The sequence below is a fragment of the Panthera tigris genome, chromosome E1, assembly GCF_018350195.1.
Source record: "Panthera tigris isolate Pti1 chromosome E1, P.tigris_Pti1_mat1.1, whole genome shotgun sequence".
In the NCBI taxonomy this organism is placed as follows: Eukaryota; Metazoa; Chordata; class Mammalia; order Carnivora; family Felidae; genus Panthera; species Panthera tigris.
In genome coordinates, this window is record NC_056673.1 from 30,126,405 (window position 1) to 30,150,106 (window position 23,702).

Here is a 23,702-nt window from a genome sequence, read left to right on the forward strand (position 1 = left end):
CTTGGACCTACAGCAAGATCTGCCATGCCCCCCTACGTGGATCTGGATAAGCTGGATTAGTGACTTTGGCGAGCAGTATTTTTCCAAGCTCTGCCATTTTAATTTTTTTTTTTTTTACATTTATTTATTTTTGAGAAACAGAGTGAGACAAAGCGTGAACGGGGGAGGAGCAGAGAGAGTAGGAGACACACAATCTGAAGCAGGCTCCAGGCTCTGAGCAAGCGGTCTGCACAGAGCCTGATGCGGGGCTCGAACCCACAAACTGTGAGATCATGACCTGAGCCGAAGTCGGACACTCAACCGACTGAGCCACCCAGGCGCCCCCAAGCTCTGCCATTTTTAGTAATAGTGTGCCTTTGACAAATTGATTCAGTGCTCTGGGATTGATAGAAATAATAATGTGGCTATTTCAAATAGTTGTAAGAGTTAAGTGAGATAATGCGTGTGAAATAAGTGCTACTTAGTGTTTTACTGTTATTGTTCTTATTACCAGAAGACCTATCTGGGAAAACAAATTAAGAAGATATAATAAGTCCATGATATTGGAGCTGGGAGAGTGGCTATGGAGAGAGTTTTGCTTGGGTAAGATGTCTCCTCTCTTGACCATCTGCACTGTACCATTGTCCCAGATTTCTCTCCCACATTGCCTTCTTCCACTCTTCGTTTCTCTAACCGCTGAGTGTAATTCAGGTTAGATTAACATCCACACTGGAAAATCCCTCAGTGTTTTAGCAAGCCACCTAATTCCACATTTACTATCCATGGACATGGTTGGGGTGAGGCTCCTAGGCTGACAAATTATTAAATTATTGAACTATTGACCCCAGAAAGAACCGGCATAGTTCTTCTTTCAGAGTTCTTTACATGAGGTAGGTGCTTGATACATTTTTATTGAGTCGACTATTTTAGATGGATCCTATGGTGTGACTCAATAAGATGTCATATGCGTCACCGACTAGGAGGAGTTAGAAACACTGCTCTGACAGACAACACACACCCCCACCTCTCCCTCCTCCAAACAAAAAAGTGTAACTGAAAATTCTTCTCAAATTGTGCACCCTTCAGTTCCTCTAAGGAACTTGTTGCTAGGAAACAAATTTAGACAGCTCTCACCTGCTGAGGAAAGTTTTTACTACTGCTTCAGATAACAGGTTCTTCTTTAGTGACAAAAGTATTAACAAAGAAAACTGTCTGTTACTTCACGGATTCACTGGACAAGAGCTCTTTCTTCATTTGGGCAACAATTTCATGGCAATATCATTGATTACCCTGAAAACTATTCAGAGCTGTCCTTGAGACTGCATTATGAAGCCACCTAATGCAGTGGTACTGATCATTTTTCTTGGGGTACAAAATAAATAAAGCAATCAAGTACAGTGTGGGTGGTGGTGAGGTTTTATAGACTACAGAGGAACATAAAAGCTTGCTTTGGCTTTCTATGCTTATTTCCACATTAGAAAAAGAAATACCTGAATTCTTAAAGAAGAGAGCATTTAAAATGAATAATTAACTCATTTGCTAAATGTGTATTCAGTGCCCGGTATGTGCAGCACACTGTGCTAGGCCCTGAGAATACACTGCCTGCTCTCATGATAACATCTCTCTGGTAGGGGAGACAACTGGACAGTTTGGAGGGATCGCATGATGATGTAATGCAAAATCACAAGGTGGTCAGAGAGGAGGGGAGGTGGTCTTTGATGATCCAGTGTGGAAAGAGAAATCAGGGAAGTCTGATTGAGGGGAGTGTTAGGATAATATCTGAAGAAAAATTCATATTTAATAATGCCTGTTGATGTTGTTGAGTCTTAATGCATCAGGAACTGTCCTAGGTGCTTTGGCATGTACTGATTCACTTGTTACTGCTAACCACCCTAGAAAGGAATTCAGCCTTTCAAGGAATTCCTAGAAAGGAATCTGGTTTGAATACCTCAGGGTGGGAGTTAAAAAGCCAAATGGGGGTTCCTGGAGCACACCAGGCAAAAGGACATCATCAGTGGCATGGGGCCCCGGACAGGAGGAACTCGTTCTCCTTGAGGGACCGAGAGACCAATACCACCATTTGCCTTATTTAGCACACCCTTCAACCAAACCCATTCTTCCACTTCTTCCACCATGGGAGTCCTTAAAGAATCATAGATGGGGCCCTTCTGATATCAGTCCTGGATAACTTAAGTTACAGAGGCCTTGCCTCCGTGTTCCCACCTTGTGGAGATGCAAGGTCCTCTTATCTCTCTGCCCTGAACCACACCCACCTAGTACCCCTGAGCCACCCTCAGAGGACATGCAAGGTCAGCATCTGGGTCATGGTCACACATGGGCCTGATCCACGTGGAATGGATCTTATTCAAAGCCCTTGGATTTTCTTGGTCTCCTTGCTAGGACTTCAGATTCCTATGCTCTGACAGTCACTGGGATTTATCAACTGATGGTCCTGGAGCAACTGATCTCTAGGCCAAAGTGTTCAACTAAGGGATTCTACACATCACCTGTTTATCTTAACTTCTTACCCTGGTTCCTGTGGCTGATCCCATCTGGTTATGATCTGTAACCTACAATTGACACTCATTAAAAAAAATAGACTACTTAGTAATTTCAGAATGTTCTATGCTCATTGAAGTATCTGGTTTGAATTGCCTGCTATTTAAAGTTTTCACAATATGCAAAAAATTGCATCAATGCAAGTATAACTGTTTGAATGATATAACATATGGAATAAAATCTCCTATGTATCTATTCCTCTCTACAATGCACAATAAAATAAAGTAGTTCCTACATGTCCAAGATTATAAATTTTGAGATGAAGTCGCTACCACTTTCTTATTCTGAATTTTGAAAAAAATTTATTTTATGTTAATTTTACTTATTTGCTTATTGCTATGGTAGGAATACTTATTCTCTATTTCACATATTCCCAGGAGTGCTGAGACCAGTTTTTTTTAATTACCTGGGAAATTAATTTAAGAATGAACAGGGCCCCTGGGGGGCCCAGTTGGTTAAGCATCCAACTCTTGGATTCAGCTCAGGTCATGATCTCACAGTTTGTGGGACTGAGCCCCGCATTGGGCTCTGGGGAAACAGCAAGGAGCCTGTTTGGGATTCTCTCTCTCCCTCTTTCTGCCCCTCCCCTGCTCACTCTCTATCTCTCTCTCAAAAAAATAAATAAATAAACTTAAAAAAATACTTTAAAAATGAACAGATGCCAGTACCAACATTTTTGTAGCTATGTTTCCTAGGGCAAGTGAAACAAAAGCAAAATTAAACTACTGGGACTACACCAAAATAAAACACTTCTGCACAGCAAAGGAAACCATCAACAAATGAAAAGGCAACCTACTAAATGGGAGAAGATATTTGCAAATGACATTTCTGATAAGAGGTTCATATCCAAAATATATAAAGCACTTATACAACTCAATACAAAAAAAACAAAAAACAAAAAACAAAAAACAAATAATCTGATTAAATAATGGGCAGAGGACCTGAATAGACATTTTTCCAAAGAAGACAGACAGCCAAGAGACACATGAAACAATGCTCAACATCACTCATAATCAGGGAAATGCAAATCAGAACCACAGTGAGATATTACCTTACACCTGTCAGAATTGCTAGAATCAAAAAGACAAGAAATAATAAGCACTGGCGAGGATGTAAAGAAAAAGAAACCCTTGTGCACTGTTGGTGGGAATGTAAATTGGTGTGGCCACTGTGGAAAACAGTATGGATGCTCCTCAAAAAATTAAAAATAGAAGTACCATATGATCCAGTATTCCACCTACTGGGTATTTACCCAAAGAAAACAAAACCACTAATTCAAAAAGATATATGGACCCCTATGTTTATTGCAACATGACTTATAGAGCCAAGATATGGAAGTAGCTCAAGTAATCTAAGTGTCCATCTATGGATGAATCGACAAAGAAGATTATATATATTATATATTTATAGAATATACTTATAAATATTATTCGGCCTGAGAAAGAAGGAAATCCTGCCATTTGTGATTTGTGACAAGATGGACTGAGATGGGCCTGAGGGCATTGTAGTACATGAAATAAATCAGAGAAAGTGTCCATTGGCAGATGAACAGATAGAGAAGTGGTACACACACACACACACACACACACACACACACACACACTGGAATATTAGCCATAAAACAGAATGTACTCTTGCCATTTGTGACATGGAGAGACCTAGAAGGTATTATGCTTAGTGAAATAAGTCAGAGACAGAAGGAAAAATATCATATGATTTCACTTGTATGTGGAATCTAAAAAAGAAAAGAAACAGAAAAACTAAAAAAGAAGAAAGATACCCATAAATTCAGAGAACATTCTGATAGTTTCCAGAGGAGGGGAGCTGGACAAAAGAGGTGAAGGGGAGGGGTGAGGTACAGGCTTCCAGTTACAGAATGAATAAGTCATGGGGATAAAGGCCACAGCATAGGCAACATAGTCAGTGGTATTGTAACAGTGGGGAAAAAAAAAAGAATGAACTGATGCAGGTTTTATATAAAGAAGAATATGCTAATTATCAGGTAATAATAATACTATGTTATAAATGGCGAACTCCTCTTCACTTTGATCAAGTGTTCTTTAAAACCTGAGACTATGTGCTATAGGCACAGGGATCAGATGTTGAGTTTGAGAGCCCAGGGCTCCCACACTGGAGGTATAGGCAGTCGTCTAAGAGGGTCATGAGTTGGAGTCTCGATTCTCCCACTGGAGGTAGAGGCAATGGTATCAGAAGGCCATGAGTTGGAGTCTTGGTTCTTCCACTGGGAGTAGAGGCAATGGTATCAGAAGGCCATGAGTTGGAGTCTCGGTTCTCCCACTGGAGGTAGAGGCAATGGTATCAGAGGGTCATGAGTTGGAGTCTCTGTTCTTTCACTGGAGGTAGAGGCAATGGTATCAAAAGGCCATGAGTTGGAGTCTGGGTTCTCCCACTGGAAGTAGGGGCCATGAGTTGGAGTCTCGGTTCTCCCACTGGAAGTAGAGGCCATGAGTTGGAGTCTTGGTTCTCCCACTGGAAGTAGAGGCAATGGTATCAGAAGGCCATGAGTTGGAGTCTGGGTTCTCCCACTGGAAGTAGAGGTAATGTTATCAGAGGGTCATGAGTTGGAGTCTCGGTTCTCCCACTGGAAGTAGAGGCCATGAGTTGGAGCCTTGGTTCTCACACTGGAAGTAGAGGCAATGGTATCAGAGGGTCATGAGTTGGAGTCTCGGTTCTCCCACTGGAGGTAGAGGCAATGGTATCAGAGGGTCATGAATTGGGAGTCTCGGTTCTCCCACTGGAGGTGGAGGCAATGGTATCAGATGGTCATGAGTTGGAGTCTGGGTTCTTCCACTGGAAGTAGAGGCAATGGTATCAGAGGGCCATGAGTTGGAGTCTCGGTTCTCTCACTGGACACAGAGGCAATGGTATCAGAAGGCCATGAGTTGCAGTCTCGGTTCTCCCACTGGAGGTAGAGGCAATGGTATCAGAGGGCCATGAGTTGGAGTCTCGGTTCTTCCACTTATTTCCATGTGATGTGCTGCCAATTATTTAACCTTATGCCTTTTATTCTTATGAAAGCACATATACATACATCGATGTTTGTGTATCTCACTGCCTTTGTCTATAAAAGGCAAATAAGAGGAGCACCTGTACCTCCCCTGAGATTGTTGTGCTTTTTAGAGGAATATGCATATAGAGGACTTGGCAGAGACTTTGCCCATTTTAAGTGCTTAACATATGACACTTAGATTTATATTTATTGAGCCCAAACTGAAAAATTACTGTAGGAAGAATTACACTTTCCATTTGGATCAAAATATTCTGTCCTAGTTCCTTAAGTGGTTACAAGAAATGTCATCTCCAACTTCTTTTGTGTTTGACTTTGGGTCTTGATTTGACCCAAAGTGGGCTCTTCTTTAAAAAGTCAGAGTGGATTGCTTTTTCACTTCCTTCTTACAGTAGTTTTTGTTTTTCCCACTAGTGTTTTAAGAAGTTTGTAAACATTTCTAATTGTTTCTCTTACGGTATTGGAATCTCACTGCCATTTTTTTTCTTTTTCTAGTCTTGACCCTGCCTTTTCCAAGAATGCAGCAAACCCTTGCATATCCTTGCCACATTTGCTTACAAATGACCTCTTATGCTTTGATTTTTTCCAGCTTTAACTGTTAAAAAAATTAAGGAAGCAGTTTCTTTTTATTTATTTATTTTTTTGAGAGAGTGAGAGAGAGAACAAGCAGGGGAAGGGCAGAGAGAGAGCAGGACAGAGGATCTGAAGCAGGATCTGCACCAACAGGCTGACAGCTGAGAGCCTGATGTGGGGTCAGACTTATGAACCATGAGATCATGACCTGAGCTGAAGTCAGACGTTCAGCTGACTGAGCTCCCTGCCCCCCAAGCGCTCCAAAGAAGCAGTTTTTACTACAGAAGATTTGGAAAATACACAAAAGCACTAAAATGAAGTAAAAGAGTCCACAGCCTCACCTCACAGATTTATTCTAAAGTAGATAAAGAGGTAAGCACCTTGCCTCCCATTTCCCAGAGATAATTACTGTCAATAGTGTGTTAGGGTATCATTCTAAAGTGTTTTTTATGCTTATGAAAGCACACATACATATGTAAACCTTTTACACATACACACATGTGGTTAAAATGTTTTCAACAAAAACAAGGTCATGTTATATAATTCTCTCTATATATGGCTTTTTGTTCTCTTTTTAGTATATTTGTGGAGATACATTCCAAGTTGGTATATTTGTTTAGTGGCTAAATAGAAATCCATTTATGGACACGCCTTAATTTATTTAACCAATCCCATATTGATTAGTGAACATTTAAATTTCTTGGGATTTTTTTGCTATGACAATGAGCTTACAATGAGAAAGCATTTTGAACATCAGTCTTCAAGAAGGTTGAGCCTCTTCACCCTGTACCAACAATAAGTATCCTTCATAAGTATCTTTCATTTTGCATTCATAATTTCTATTTCTTTGCATTTTTCTTCTCTATGTGATAATTCTTCCATCTGAGCTTCAATATACTTAATTCCGTTTTTAGCAATGTTTTTGAGTTCCAAGAATTCTTTTTTTTCCCCTCAGATTGTTCCTTTGTAATAACTTTCCCTAGTCGCCCTGGGAATTTGTGTTACTTTCTTTTAGAGTTCTTTTTATTTCTTCCTTTAAGGATACCTCACAGAGAGCTACCTGTTCTGATTACATTGTTCTTTCCCTCTTCAAACTGCTGAGTCATTTTTAATGCTTTGTGCATTTTCTCTCCCCACAAACTCTGCTACTTGTCTGCACACATCCAGATCTCCTGATCTGTAAGGGAGGAGAGGCCCTCAGCACATATGCAGGTAAGCTGGGGTGGGGGTGGGGGTCTTCTATGTAGTAATGGGTCTGCAACTGGTGGCAGGTAAAGGAAGAATCTTTTCTTGGTGAGTGAGCTGGCAGACTGGGACCCCTCCACTGAGTGGTATAGGGAGGTCTATGACTTACCAGGATCCTCCTGGCAAATAGGGAATATAAGCGTTCTCTTCAAGGTATACACAATTGATGTAATCTTTAGTTATGGTCCTCTCAAAAACAAAACACAAAGCAATGGTAACAAAAAAATGACTCCCAAACAACATAGAAATTTCTATATTGAAGCCAAGTTGACATGTCAGACCAAGTGTACACTCTTATCTTCAGGATAAAGGACATTAAGAGACTCATATAAACACGGCACTCGCAGAAAACATGTCAATAATATTGTGAATTGTAGTCTATCTTTCATATGGACATATTTTGGCAAAATAATTGTATTTCACACACTACTCAAATAATATACGCTAATTATCAATAGCAACAAAGTAAGTGGTATTTTTTTTAGTCAACCATGTACTTGTTTACCAAATACATATCAGATATTTAAAACGTGTTCTAGGTTTTAAATATAAACCACTGACAAAACACAGTGACTGTTTTATCACCAAGGCATTTGCGGTCTGTGTTGCATGGAAGGCCTATCAGCAAATGACTCCACAATGATAATGACATGTGGTAACCACTAGGATAGAGCTAGGCCTGTGGTATTCAAGGAGTAAAGGATATTCTTTCTAAAACAGATTAAGGCAGATTTTTCCAAAGAAGGGTCAAAATGGGTTTGTGGAAGAAAGAAGTTAAATGTTAAGTACGTTTGGGAAACACTGGGTTAAAGATGGTTAAGTGGATCTTTCTAGCATAATCTTTTTCAGAGGTTTTAATAGTCAAATATTTATTACAAATTCTAGGGAGTGGTAGTGTCCTGAATGTATGGGACTGAAGAACCCTTCTTCCAAGCATTCTGAGGGACACACCTGGGGAACAATGGCCTAAGTGATCCAAGGGAGCTCTCTTAGAGGAGTACCTTTGGAGCTGAGACTCCAAGATGAGCCGGTGTGAGGCAGAAGAGGTTGGAAGAAAAACAATCCATGTAAAGGCACGGAGACAGGACATGGCTATGACAATACCAAGTGGCTCCAAAGAGCTAAGCCAAAGGTCACGTGAAAAAGTGACCAGAAGTAGGTACAGAGATAAACAAGAGTCAGTCAGATCATTCCATCCAGGTAAAGGGTTGAACTTTAGCCTGAAAGCAAGAGAGGTATTTAGATGTTCTGACACAGGGGAGAGGTATGAATGGATTTGCTTTGTCAAAAACCCTGGGAGCACCTGGGTGGCTCAGTTGGTTAAGTGTCTGACTTGATTTCAGCTCAGGTCATGGTCCCTCAGTTTGTGGGATGGAACATGCATTGGGCTCTGTGCTGACAGTGTGGAGCCTGCTTGGGATTCTCTCTCTGCCCCTTCCCTGCTTGTGCCCACATGTACATGCATGCTCTCTCTTTCTCTCTGCCTCCAAATAAATAAACGAACATTAAAAAAAAACCCAAAAACATCACCCTGGTAACAGTATAGCTGTGCATTCATAGTGAAGTTGCCTAGAGAAAGGAAGAGTGGTCAGGAGGAGTTCTTGAAATAACCCAGATGTCAGTGTTGAGGGAATGAGCCAGGGGAGAAAGATGGATGGATGGATGGATGGATGGATGGATGGATGGGAAGGAAGGAAGGAAGGAAGGAAGGAAGGAAGGAAGGAAGGAAGGAAGGAAAGAAGGAAGGAAGGAAGGAAATAAGGAAAGAAGGCAGGATGGGAGGAAGGGGGGCTAAGGAAGCAGTATCTGCAGGACCAGGAGTCCAGTTAGATGTGAGGTGAGTGGCAGGTAAGGGTTAGGGGACACTGGGTAGGTGATATAGTCATACAGTGATGGGAAATACAGGAGAAAGAACAGGTTTGGATTGAACCTAATGGCTCACTTAGGAGGTAGAATTCAGGTGAAAGGGGATGGAGGCCTGAGCCAAAGCTGTAGCCAATGCTTGGACATGTTGAAACAGAAGAGCCATTGGAATATGTAACTGTTAAGATCCTAACAGGTTAATTTATTAGAGATACTAACAACTCTAGGAATCCACAGGTTAGGTAATTATTCCCTAGGAAACACATATCTCATTTAGGAATTCTGTACCTCAAGCCCCTCAACTGACAAAAAGATAAGTATGAATTGTTTTTAAACAAACAAAACATGGTGAAAAAAAAAATTAAACCCAAACGGACTAGCTTCTTTTGCCTTCTACAGGGGGGTGAATTAGTCATATGATGGAAAAACAAATCCCTATTTCAGGGTTTCTCAACCTTGTTACTACTCACATTTAGGGTCAGATAATTCTTTGTTATGGTGACTGTCCTGTGCCTCACAGAATATTTGTTTAGCAGGGTCCCTGGCCTCTACCCACTAGATGCCAGTATTATTCCTCCCCTGATTGTGACAACCCAAGTGTCTCCAAACATTGCCACATGGCCCCAAGGGACACAACGGTATTCTCCTACCTCCCACCCCACAGGTCAAACCACCGCTCTGGACTTTCCCTTTGACAAACTGTGGTGGCATTTGGAAGAACTCTACTAAGTCCTTTATGCCACTAAAGAGTGAAACCCAGAGGAGCAGACCTTTTGCTTCACAGAACGTATTAATGAGTTTGCAAATTCAAGGTTGGCCTAGACCTTGAGTAGATGGTGTGGGAGTTACATTCTGTTATAGAAGGAAGTGAGAGGAACTGAATTCCTAAGTAAACTGAGGGCACCTTGTTGAGCAGCAGTGGGGCTGATCTCTTACAGAAAAGAGAATGGTGAGAAATTCCTAATGGCTGGTGCTCTGGAAAACAGTGTGGAGGTTCCTCAAAAAATTAAAAATAGACCTACCCTATGACCCAGCAGTAGCACTGCTAGGAATTTGCCCAAGAGATACAGGAGTACTGATGCATAGGGGCACTTGTACCCCAATGTTTATAGCAGCACTCTCAACAATAGACAAATTATGGAAAGAGCCTAAATGTCCATCAACTGATGAATGGATAAAGAAATTGTGGTTTATATACACAATGGAATACTACGTGGCAATGAGAAAGAATGAAATATGGCCCTTTGTAGCAACGTGGATGGAACTGGAGAGTGTTATGTAAGTGAAATAAGCCATACAGAGAAAGACAGTTACCATATGTGTTCACTCTTATGTGGATCCTGAGAAACTTAACAGAAAGCCATGGGGGAGGGGAAGGAAAAAAAAAAAAGAGGTTAGAGTGGAAGAGAGCCAAAGCATAAGAGACTCTTAAAAACTGAGAACAAACTGAGGGCTGATGGAGGATGGGAGTGAGGGGAAAGTGGGTGATGGGCATTGAGGAGGGCACCTGTTGAGATGAGCACTGGGTGTTGTATGGAAACCAATTTGACAATAAATTTCATATATTAAAAAAAAAAAAGAAAGAAATTCCTAATGGCTGGGAAGATGGAGAACACTGAATGACAGGGATGCCTAATATTCATTCCTAAACTAGTCACTGTTCTGCAGTGGTGCTAGACTCCCCTATTGTCCCAAAGTCTGAAAATGGGGCCCCAAGCCAGATGCGGCTGTGAGCACGTCCACTCTCAAGGTTTTGCAAACATTTTCTGCATGGGGCTTACGTCACTGTCCTTGCCATTGTCACCCTCTACTCTTTCTTCTTATATTTTCCTTTTTGTTTCTTCCTCTTCTTTCACCACATCCTACAGTAAAACTTTCATTCTTTGAGGTTAATTTCTTTTACTAGAATTACCAGTAGGCTTAATTTCCCTGTGGGATGCTGGATTCCTTAAGGGCAGGTGGCTAGACAGACTCTTCAGACTTGACTGCACAGAGGTCAACAGAGAGATCCTCTCACCTGGTCTCTCTCTTTACAGATGGGTAAACTGAGGTCTGGAGGGTTACAGTGCTTTGTTTTAGGAACAAAGCCTACTTAGAACTTTTTGGTTCCTGATTCTGTGTTTTTTCTAGCAGAACACACTGCCTAGGAAGTCACTTCTCTCTGATTAGCTGGTACCAGTCTCTAGAAAGGTCTCTGATTTCTACATTAGAGGCTTCAAGGTAATAACCCTGCCAGAATAAAAAAAGCAGAATACAAGCTACTTCACTAAGGTTTCACTCCAAGGATATCTTAAAACTTCAGTTCCTCTCAGATCTTTCCTCCATGACATCATTAAAATATTATCTGGCTCACAATATTTTCTACTTTAAACACTTCTCAAATTTTGATCTCCTGTCAGCTGACAATATAGATTCATAGAGCCCTTTCATGTCTCACAGGCTACTGTCCAAACCTTATAATTAAATAATGAATTTCTAAGGATTAATTATTCAAATGTCAAAGAGATGACTTTTGGTGAGGAATGAAGTATTTTTCAAATTTACTATAGATAATAGGAAAGCTGATTAATTAATGGCCAGTGTTTACATTTCTAGCCATCAATTTTAATGAAACATTTCCTTTGAAGTCACTTATGGAAAATCTTGAACTCCACATACACAAAGCTTAAAAATCACACTGAAGTTCTTTCTTATAAAAGTGACCTCAATTGATATTGATCTATAACTCTTACAGCAGGAAAGCCATGGCTCAAATTCCTATGAACCAGAGCACAAACCTAAGCAACTTCTTATTCATATTTTCTCCTCTGTAGTGTCTAGCAGAATATTAAATGCAGTCACTCTTCAATAGTTTGTAGCTAAATGAATAAACCTCCAGGCTTTCCCTGCCAATAAGATCCTATCTGCCCAGCAGCCTCCCACACCCATGCTGCTTCTATCACCATACCTGTGCCCGGAACACATTACATAATTTGTAGGGCTCAGGGCAAACATGAAAAGGTGGGGCTCCTTCTTCTAAAATGATCAAGAACTTCAAGACAGTGATGACAGGGCATTAAACCAAGCATGGGGTTCTATGCTACTTCGGCAGGTGTCTGTCCATGGAGCTGGCCCTGTCTGTGCCCAGCCAGGTTCTCAGCCTTCTGATTCCTTTATGCCTGGTAATTGTACCTCCTGTGCCATGGGAAAACCCATGCTTGAGCTTCGTCAGCCTCTTTTTTTCCCATCTCACTCAGACCCCCCTCTCTTGAGTCCATGCCCTTCCAGCCTCCTTGTCTTGTCCCTTTCATTTTGTTCTCTGGACCCCTATTCTAAGGCGAGAAAGCTTCCCTCTGTGCCTTCTCAGTCCATCTCCTCACCTGAGTGGAAACCAGGCTTTCCCACCTCCACAGTTGTCTCCAATAGGGGCCACTGTTGCTTCTAGTTCCAAAGCAAAATTCTATCTATCTGCCCTTGAGCCACCATTTTTTATGCTGCTCTTGTGGCACATAATTGTTTGCACCCTGTTTTCCACATCTTACCCTTTACCATCAGCTGCTCTCCATGCCTCATTTCTGCCTCCCTCTGACTCCAGCATGGGACTCTCAGTTTTCCCTTGTATCCCACCTTTCTTGGTATTTGTAATATCTGTATTCATGACCCATCTGGCTCCCTGATCTCAGTGCAATGATTTCTCAGTGCAAAAGATCAGCAGCCTTGTGCTGATCAGTCACTCACTGGCATATCTCAAACCTCATTACTACTTAGTATGACGCCACTTGTAAGGTGTATATTCTAATCACTGGACAACTTGAAAAATAGAGAAGGCAAAACGCAAAAACAAACCGCAAAACCATTCAACCAAACAAAAAAAAAATAACAACAGTTCTATCATTCAAAGGCATCCATTGTTAGAATTTTAGAACCCCTCTGACACTTGTCTTTTTTCTGTGCATAGAAAATTGAAATGTAAGAGTTGTGATGAGTCTAGTCTATGAAAACAGGGGATGTTGATCTCATCTGGGGTACCAGATTAGGACTGTTTATTAGAAAGGGCTATTTAAACTGAAATCCAGAAGCTGGGGTAGAGTAATTTATTGAGAAGGGAGCAAATGCAAGGTCACTATAGGCGGAGGCACAGCTTATACAAAAGTCCTGAGGTAGGAAAGAGCATGTCTTATTTGAGGACCTAAAAGAAAGCCACTGAGTAAGAACAGGGTGAGCTGAATTACCTCGGTTCAGATATCAAATTCTTTACTTCAGCCTTAATTTCTTTCTCTGTAAACCAGAGATCACACTAGCCTTCCCCTAGGATTACTGGAAAGATTAAATGTGTTCCTATGTGGAAAGCACTTAAAATAGCATCTGACACATAGGAAAGCTTTCTTAAAACAGAAGATAAGTGTAGACAGACTAAGTAGTCAGTGTGGAGAGGGGGAAATGTCTCCTCTGCCTCCCCATGTTCTCCTGGAGACTTCTATATGCACACCATGAGTGACATATTTTGGAGTAAGCATGTCTAGTTTCTCTTCCTTCCCTTTCTTCTCCATCCAGGAAGAGGTTGACTTATTAGACCATGGGAAGCCAGATGTCCATGAGCCCATGGTTCTATACTGGGCCATGGTTCTTGTGTGCACAGAATTCTGGGCTCCTATGTTAATGCTGCAAGTTGGGTGTGTGCTCCCTCAGGTCCAGCCATGACTGGATAGGTGAGTTATGTGAATCTGACACTGGGCTCCAGTCTCTTCAGTTCAGTGGAAGGTAGTGGGAAGCTATGGCTGGGTTTCTCCAGTGAAGTTTCCTACTTGCCCTACATTTTAGATTTATTGGATATTCCCCAGCTATCAGTGAAGTTGATACTTTGATACTCATTTAGTGAGGAAGAAGAGGTGAAGGGATAGCATCATGATCCCCAACACATTAGTGCACTGTCTGGAAACCTTAAGATTAAATACAAACATCTGGAGAGCAAAGAACTTAGAGACGTGAGACCACAGATCTTGGTACAGCTACTGTGACAGGTTTTTGCGTGAATGGGGTGTGCCCATATAGTGAATTGCTGCTGAGGCCAATATTGGGTGATTTGGGCTTTAAGTAGCCAAAAATTAAAGTAAAGTAAAGTAAAGTAAAGTAAAGTAAAGTAAAGTAAAGTAAAATAAAATAAAATAAAATAAAATAATCCAGCTAGATTTCATCTAGAGTAGAAAGAACGAGAGTAATTGGTCTGGCCTTAGTCACTGGGTTTAGTGCTAGTCACTGGGAACACTACTCAGTTTATCCAACTTTGGATCCCTTCTATCTTGTTTGGAATTCCACAGGCTCCAGGAGGTCTATGGAAAGACTGGTTTCCTGATTTGTGTGGCTTGCCCACAGCCTCCTGGGGCTCCTCTGCCAATGGTCTTCAACTGGGTTCTTTTCCATTAAGCTTATATCTTAAATAAGACATGATATGGTATGGATTTAAAAGACACAGGCTCAAATAATGGTTAAAGAGGAGTGTAGTCCCTGATTCGTTTCTCCAGGCATTTGGCTAGGAAGTTTATATAAAATGCCATTTTCTTGAACTGTTTCTGGGATAGACTTGCTTAGAGATGTAAGGAAGAATGGAAGTGGGCTAAAATACAGGCTTTGATCTTGCATTTAGAACATGAGCTGTTGGAAATGAAAGAAAATGAAGGAAGATGCTATGACTGAGTAGAAGGAAAAGAATTACTTCTTGGGGCGCCTGGGTGGCTCAGTCAGTTAAATGTCCAACTTAGGCTCAGGTCATGATCTTGCAGCTCGTGAGTTTGAACCCCGCGTCGGGCTCTGTGCTGACAGCTCAGAGCCTGGAGCCTGCTTTGGATTCTGTGTCTCCCTCTCTCTCTCTCTCTGCCCCTAACCCACTCACATTTTCTCTGTCTCTCTCAAAAATAAATAAACATTTAAAAGATTTTTAAAAAAAGAATTACTTCTTTAGGAGAAATGCAGAGATTTTAGAGGCTAGGTTGAACAGATACAAACCTAAAACATTTTAAATGCTCCTAAAGTTGGGAATTAGAAAAGAGGCATGATTGAGGCTTTAAAACAACAAAAATTAAAGAAAGAAAACAAAGGAGACTAATGCCCCAGACGATGCCCAGATGTGAGGGACTACTGGAAGCCGCTTGAATGGAGGGATGGGAGAGCCATGCTGGATGTTGTTACATGACATATGGACAGGACTGTGAGGGATGACTAGGAACACTGGGATGGGATCCTGCAGGGATTGTTTCACTAGTGCCAAGATAACACAGGTGTTGAAGCAATGATGCAGGTGCAGGTGGGTTGCCATTAGAAATCATATGCATCAGTCCTTAATGGACAATTCAGGGAGAAGGACATAGCCAGCCTGAAGTGAACTGTACCCTGACCTCCAGAGGAACATCTGGCAATGTCTGGAGGCATTTTTTGATTATCATAAGTTGGGGACGGGGAGCTTTTGGCCACTAAGCATCTTATAATACACAGAAGAGCCCCCATAACAAAGAATTATCCAGTCTGAAGAGTCAGTACTACTAAGATTAAGAGACTGCCTTAAGGAAAGCCAGGCTGGGCTACAACACTTGAGTCTGGATGGGGTCAGATGGTGGGTTGATGGGCAGAATTATCCAACTAGGAGAACTAGCCATGAACAAGATCTGCTTCAACTATGGATATTTTGGCAGCTTCTGAAATTGCTGACTTCACATCTCTTATTAAGGAGGATCTCAAAGGACAAAATCTAGAATAATATGAAGAAAACAAATGAATGGGGCTGAAAGCAAGAGAAAGAGAATGAGGGGAAGGTGCTGTGATCCAGCCAAGGGTATTAACACCACATATGGAGAAGGTAGGGAGTCAAGTTAGGAAGCATATTACACTTTTAAAAACAGCTGAGTTTGTTTGAAAAGAGTGGAGAAGGAGAAGGCAAATGAAACACTAGAGGCATTTGCTACTGTAGAGGGATAAGGTGGCAGAGATAAAAGTTCTTACTACCAATGAAATAGCATAATTTTCTCAAAGTCTAGAAATTTAAAAATTAAGCAAAGGCAAATTAGGGAGGAAGAGCACATGGTAAAAGATAACTTCCCACTTGAGCACGCAATCTGCAGCTGCACCATCAAGTCTTAGGGGATCTGTTGAAGGCAAGTGCCTATTAAGAGAAAAATGCAAGCAAGAAAGCCGTGTCATTCAGAGGTAGGTCTACAGCAATGGTTCTTAAACTCAGATTTCTGTGTCCTACTCCCTGAGATTCCAATACAACAGATCTGGGTGAAGCTTGAGAATCTGCATTTCTAACAATTTCCCAGGTGATGCACCGATGTCATCATATTTAGAGAACCAGTGTTGTACAGGATTCCAGTGTAGGAATCAAGGACAGTAGACATTGCTCCCTGGGGTCTTTCGACAGATGGAGAAATACAAAAAGTAGAGCAAGACATTGAGATCCTGGGGAAGGCATAGCCTTTGTTCAAACAGGTGCTTCTCTCTCTTGACCACCTTATTCCAAGAGGGAGAAAAAGCTGAGTCATTGTAAAGAGCCCACCCACTCAGCCAACTTCAGTACTGGGGCGAGGGGCAAAGTGTAGGGCTCAACCACGGATTAAAAATTAAAAGGATACACAGCATAGAACAGAGACACGAGAAGACATGGAGATGAGGGCCACCACTGAAATTTCTTAATTTTATGAGACTAGGAGGTCTCAAATGCCAGTCTCTGAGAGAGGAAACAGAGTGTATGGGAAGATTTCCCCTTCTCTCTTTGCCTCCAAGGATATGGTTAGTCTGGTGTTACAAAGAATTTCTTTCTTCTCATCTCTTGGCGCAAAATTTCTAAGTTCAATTGTTTATGCTCCCAGGTCATGAATTATAGATGGGCATTCTTACAAAGTTGAAACCAAGAACATTTTCTTTTTTTTCTCCAATTTTTTTTCTGTGAACTTCTCCCTGGATAATACATAGCATTTTGCTATGATCCATAGCTGATAACCACAATGTGAATCCAGAACTTTGTATCCCCTCTACCTCTGTTGTTCTCTGTGCATGTTTTCCTTCTGCAGGAAGAGGGATCAAATAATCAGATTCAGGCACCAAACTCCTTCCAATGCTTCTCTAATCCAGTAAGAGATGGTTCAACTAAATCATGATGCATCTGTCTACTAAGAGACTATCATATAACCATCAAAAAAAAAAAAACTTAATGAAGAATTGAAATTACATAAAGGAAATGCCTATAGTATTATGGTAAATGAAAATATATTAACAGAATTGAATATATAATACCACAATTACATGAACACACAAAAGCAAGTAACATACTAATCACTGATGAAACTATAGATGGAACTATATAAGAATGCATACTGAGGTCATTCTTTTTTTTAACTTTACTTATTTTTGAGAGAGAAAGAAAGAGTATGGGAGGGGCAGAGAGAGAGGGAGAGAGAGAATCCCAAACAGGCTCCACACTGTCAGTGCAGAGCCTGAAATGGGGCTCAAACTCACAGACTGTGAGATCATGATCTGAGCTGAAACCAAGAGTCAGATGATTAACTGACTAAGCCACCCAGGAGCCCCCATACCGAGGTCATTTTTAAGTGGAGGGAATTTTCTCCAAAGTTTTTCATTATTCATTTGAGTGTCACATATAACAGAAATAATAAACTTTATCAATTTTAAGTATTTTAATGCAAGTGTTAGCATTAGAAAGTCATAGGGAACTTTATTTTTTGAAGACAAGAGAAGAAGATAGGTAAACAAATTACAAAATGATAAGGAAGGTGCGAGTAAAGATGTGCTTTGAGGTGGTTGAAAGACGTGTGACTGGAGAAAGGATTTTTAGGGTGAGGTGGGGGCAGGGGTGACATTTTAGGACTAGCATAGATTTGATGTGCAGTCATAGAAAGAATTCCCAAAAGTTGGGCTGATATTGCTAACTGATTGCAGAAGTGTGAAAGCACATTTTAACACTCTATAGATAATAATGAAAATCAACAAAGTTAGGAATTGCCTTAATGAATACCACATGGGAAAATAGAATGAACTGGCTATGAAAAAAATCAGAAATCTCCCTTTGAAAGGATGGCTACAGTATCACTTTCCATTACAAATGAGGAATATAAACACATTGTCAAAAATACACATTGTCCAAAGAATTTGAACAAAAATATTTTAGCTTTCTGTCAGTTGACTAGAATAAGTTTAGATTTTAATTTAAGCATAAAGAGACATGATCTAATGGTTTATGAGCAGCTTTGCAGAGAGCAGAAGTGATAAAAATTGCAAACAGATGATATGTAAATAAATATTTGCATCAACTGGTATAAATATTTAGAAGTGCTGACAACTCCCAATTATCTTGTTTTAATTGGTTCACATAGAAACTAATTTTTGACAATTGTATTTGGCCAATTAACACTTCAGTAGCTCAGCTAAGTTCTTTGATCTTAAGAGTGCTTTTGGGGACAAGTCTCTGGGTAATCACCTCTTTGTACATTGGAGAAATAAACTCTTCATTCGGTCATGAAAATACAGTGGTTTGTAAGCCTCCGTCTGCAGCCAAAAATGTCTTTGTCCAAGAGAATGGAGCCAGAAAGGGTGTAATATTAAATTGTCAAAACCAGTGGTGCTGGGATTGTGAGTAGGAAGGAGACAGAGGGACAGAACTCACAGGAGGTCTTGATCGTGGGCTTTGAAATGTCTATGTCACGACAGTGGTTTCCAGCAAGTTATGTATGATCATAAACAGTGCCTGGTTTTCTGAAAGGCATAACTTAGGTAATATTTCAGAGAAGAAATCAGGCATAGTCTGAAAGTTCATCTATTTCTTGCCCCTCTCCCTCCCAATTTGTGTCTCACTACCAGCCCCCTTTTCTAGTTATATAGTTTTATTTAGAAAAATAGATATGCCTGGCGAGGTTGTGCCTGTCTTATATTCTAAACCCATGACTTTAACTTTATTATTTATTTCACCCAGTAATTTTTATTGTTTGCCACAGTACTCATGCATGCTTTTGGCCAAGTATTTCTGACTCTCTACCTTCTAAGTACATGGAGGGTTGCTTTCTTGGCTCCTTTGCAGATGAAGGAGGTCATATAACTAGTACTAGTTTCAGATTTTTATCCCTATGAAACCAATCCCTTCGATTAAATCCCCTGTGTTAAAAATCCTAGAGTGGTTTTTCCCTCCTCCTGGCTGGTATGAATAAAACATTAAGGCACAACTATCAGAGATGAATAGAGAATTCGATATCCCGGATTGGCTAAATTTTTGTTTTCTACAAGTTACTTTTGATTCACCAAAGCACTCATTAATTCTTAATGCTTGTGGCACATTTTTGTAAAAGGTGTGAATAATTTTTCCTAGCTCTTTAGTAGTTTAATCAACAAATATTTATTAAAAGTGAATTACATGTCAGGCCCTGTGCTGACCTTTCATGGAGTTTACGGTTTGGTAAGGAGGGCAGACACTGATCACATAAGTACACAAACAGGTGATGGAGAGGAAGGATATGGAACTGCATGTCAGCTTATGATAGGGTGGTCTCCTCAGAGCTGAGGAAGCAGAGCTCTGAAGGATGAGCAGGTGTTGACTATGAAAAGAAGAAGGGGAGAGTTTTCTAGGCAGAGGCACAGCATGTGTAAAGGCCTGATGGTGGATGGGGTGTGGATTTGAGGAGCAGAGAAAATGCTGGAGAGGTATGTAGGATATGCTAGGTTTCACTGAGGATTGTATACTTTCAGAGCAATGGAGAGTCAAGTTGTTGAAGGCATTTAGGGAATGGTAGTGGTGGAAAGGCTGTAATGAGTGTGATGTGACCAGAAGTACATTTAGGAAGGGTCATTACTGAGGAGGCAGAGTGGTCAGACTGTGGGGCCCCACAGCAGAGACACAGGTAGACCTCTTAGGAGGCGACAGCAGCAATCTCTCCCACAGACTGGGGCTACTCTGGGGAGACACAAGGGGGAGCACAGCATACATAACAGAAAATCTTGTCTGTAATGATTTTCTCATGATCCCAGCTCACCACCATGACTATCTATCCTCATTAGATAAGAGTGTAACTCTAGAAAGTTGGGATGCTTTCATTAGATAAGAGTGTAACTCTAGAAAGTTGGGATGCTTTCAGACTAGTAGTTTTCCTCCTTTTCTTTTTTTTTTTTAACATTTATTTACTTTTGAGACAGAGAGAGACAGGGCATGAATGGGGGAGGGTCAGAGAGAGGGAGACACAGAATCTGAAACAGGCTCCAGGCTCTGAGCTGTCAGCACAGGGCCCGATGCGGGGCTCGAACTCACGAACCGTGAGATCATGACCTGAGCTGAAGTCGGCCGCTTAACCGACTGAGCCACCCAGGCGCCCCCCTCCTTTTCATCAAAGACTGCAGAAGTCAAGCATTGGTTACTTCTGATGTTACTGTCTATACATGTGTGTACCCATTCACTCTCAGGTAATCTATACCTGGGTACGATGCTACAGTAACACATAACATATATTAAAGTGGGATGGTATGCTGGCCTTGAAGTCTGTCTAGCCCAATGGTGTTGGGTTATAGAGTTGCTTATGGGACTACTCAGGAAGGCAACAAGGAGTTGAATTGGAGATGCTGGACCTGTTATGTTTTCAACCAGAAGAGTTCTACCTTTACCTGTATTAGATATTGGGGTTCTGTGTAATATCTCATTTTTGGGTGACTTTACCACTAAAGAATTTGACAGCCATTCCTATTCTACTCTTAAGACGAAGAAACTGAGGCCCAGGAAAGTGAAGCGACTTGCCCATGGTCAAATAGTTAATTCGTGGTAGAGTCAGGATTAGATCCAAAATTTCCTGACTCTACTCCAGTGCTCATGGCTCTTTCAAATATCCAAAGTAAAGTGATATGCTTACTTATCTTCTGGATTAAAAAAAAAAAATCCAGTCTGGAAATCTGGAAAAGTGGCTGTACTTTTGTCTTTTCCCTGGATGCTCTGACACCACACACCTTTTTGTTCCTCTATTTAAGAAGAAAACATTTTACAGTACATGTGTTCCAGTAATAATAAATATTGATGATCTGTTGGCCATTATTCATATATATTTTTAATTCATTTAACAAACACATTAAATGGTAGGATATGTCAGCTACTACAAGGTTCTGGGGATATGAAGTACCCTATGAACATATCATTATGGTAGAATATTAAAAAATGATAATAGATATCTACACATATGAGCATAGAGCCATGGGATCATAGAGGTAAACTTGGCCTAATTGGCTTAGCAGTTGGAACTGGCACTAAAGTTTCCATATTTACCAAATAAAAAAACACAGGGCTCCCTGTTAAATCTGAATTTCAGATAAATAACAGGTGATTAAAAAAAATTTTTTTTAATGTTCATTTATTCTTGAGAGATAGAGAGAGACAGAGCATGAGCAGAGGAGGGGCAGAAAGGGAGACACAGAATCCAAAGCAGGCTCCAGGCTCTGAGCTGTCAGCACAGAGCCTGACATGGGACTCAAACCCACAAACCGTGAGATCATGACCTGAGCTGAAGTCGGACACCTAATGAACTGAGCCACCCAGGCGCCCCAACAAGTGATTTTCTTATTATAAGTTGTCCCAAATATTGCATGGGACATACTTATGCCAAAAATATATTTGTTGCTTACCTAAAATTCAAATTGAACTGCATGTCTGTATTTTATTTGGCCACGCTCGCTGGTGCACCTGGCTGACTAGTAGATGAAGTTCCATGGGGTCAGTATGGGAAAGTTACCAACACACCAAGAGATGTTGAAATTCACTAAGGAGAGTCAAGTGAAAATGCCAGGAAAAGTGAGGATATTTGGGGGTAGTGGTGGGGAGAGAATGCATCAAAGGTGGGGGATCAAAGTTGAGTTTGTGATTTCACATTGTTCTGGAAGATCAAGCCCATGTAATGAGAACCAGAACAGAAATGAGGTGTATGACCTTTGCCTACTGGAAAAGAAAAAATATATATCACTATTTTCAGAAAATATCCTCTTAAGAAACCCAGGAGAATTATCCAAAAAAATATTGGAATAGATGAGTTCAGTAAGGTCATTAAGTATGAAATAAACATTAAAAAGTCAGTAGTTTTCTTTTGTAATAGCAATAACCAGCTAGAAAATATAATGGGAAAAGATTGCATCTGGAAGACCATCAAAAATATAAAGCAACTGAGGAAAAACTACAAAACCATAAGATATCTTGGGCTCACATAAAAAGCAAATTTAACATTATTAGAGACATAAAAGGAGATGAAAAGATGAGCAGTCGTGCCATGTTTCTATATGAGAAGACCAAATAATGTAAAGATGTAAATTTTCTCAAAATTCATTTTTAGGACTAATGACATGATAATCAAGACTTCTGCAGGACATGTAAATACATATAATCACTTCAAAAATGATTCTAACACTTACTTGAAGAAAAAAAACTAATAACAGCTAGAAAAATTTAAGAGACTGTACTAATGAAGGGAGTTGCTATACCTACCTGACATTAAAACAATGCAAAAATGACTTCCTTCCATCAGAATTGTGTTTGGGAAGAAATAAGCAGAGAAGATAAGAGTAGAGCAGAGAACCCAGAAACAGACCCTGGTGTCTGAAACACCTACTCACACGTCATGAGAGAAAACATGGATCAGAGTTGGGAGAGAAGGATTGATAAAGACAAGGTTGGAAATCTATTTGGTAAAAAAAAAAGTTACCTCATTGGAAACACTAATTGCCCGATGCATTAAAATAGTTAAATGTGAGAATTTGACAGAAAAGAAGAAAATAAAGGCAAACATTTATCTGATCTTGGAGCTTAAATTATTTTCTGGGTGGTTTAAGGGACTCGAGCCATGTCAGTCCAGCCCATCAGGAGACTTCAAAGTTTTTAACGTAGATTTGTCTTTTGCAGAATGTTTGCTGACCACAGAGGAAGGGGCACCTGGAAGCTAGTTAGAAAACCATTGGAATAATCTGGACCAGAGACTTCAGGACTCTTAACTAAAGCTTGGCAGTAGGGAAAGAGAGCAGAAGAAGGATCTGAAAAAGAAAAGTAGCCTGCCCTACGTACTGTGTGTCTAGACACAAAGGAGTATGCTGGGGATATGTCAGATGGTTCATAAACGGGTGGTTTTTTTTTTTTTTTTTTTAGTAAAACCTATTTTTATTATTCCCACATACAAGACCTCCCCACAATTCAGGTCTTTTAAACTCCATGCCTAGCATAATCAAATTCAGTGTTTCCCACTTTCTATGTTTTCTTTTCTCAGTCCCTGGAAATATGATATAACTACGTTTCACTGTAATCGATAAAATATTGTACAGTGTGTGTGGAATCAGATATGTCTGTGTTTTTATAAATGCACATTAGAGAGGGACAGGCCCGGAACAGAACAAGGCAGACTTGTTCGTGCTCTTTAATATAGATATGCTGCATGAAACAGCATGATCTGTCATAAAATGAAAGCTA

The 23,702-nt window shown here is 40.5% G+C and overlaps 1 protein-coding gene across 1 annotated transcript in view; it reads right to left on the reverse strand.

Annotated features, from left to right (window-relative positions):
- The window catches only part of ANKFN1 (ankyrin repeat and fibronectin type III domain containing 1), a 297,332-nt gene that overhangs the window by 240,263 nt on the left and 33,367 nt on the right, over nt 1-23,702 (reverse strand). The gene's annotated exons all lie outside the window — the stretch shown is intronic.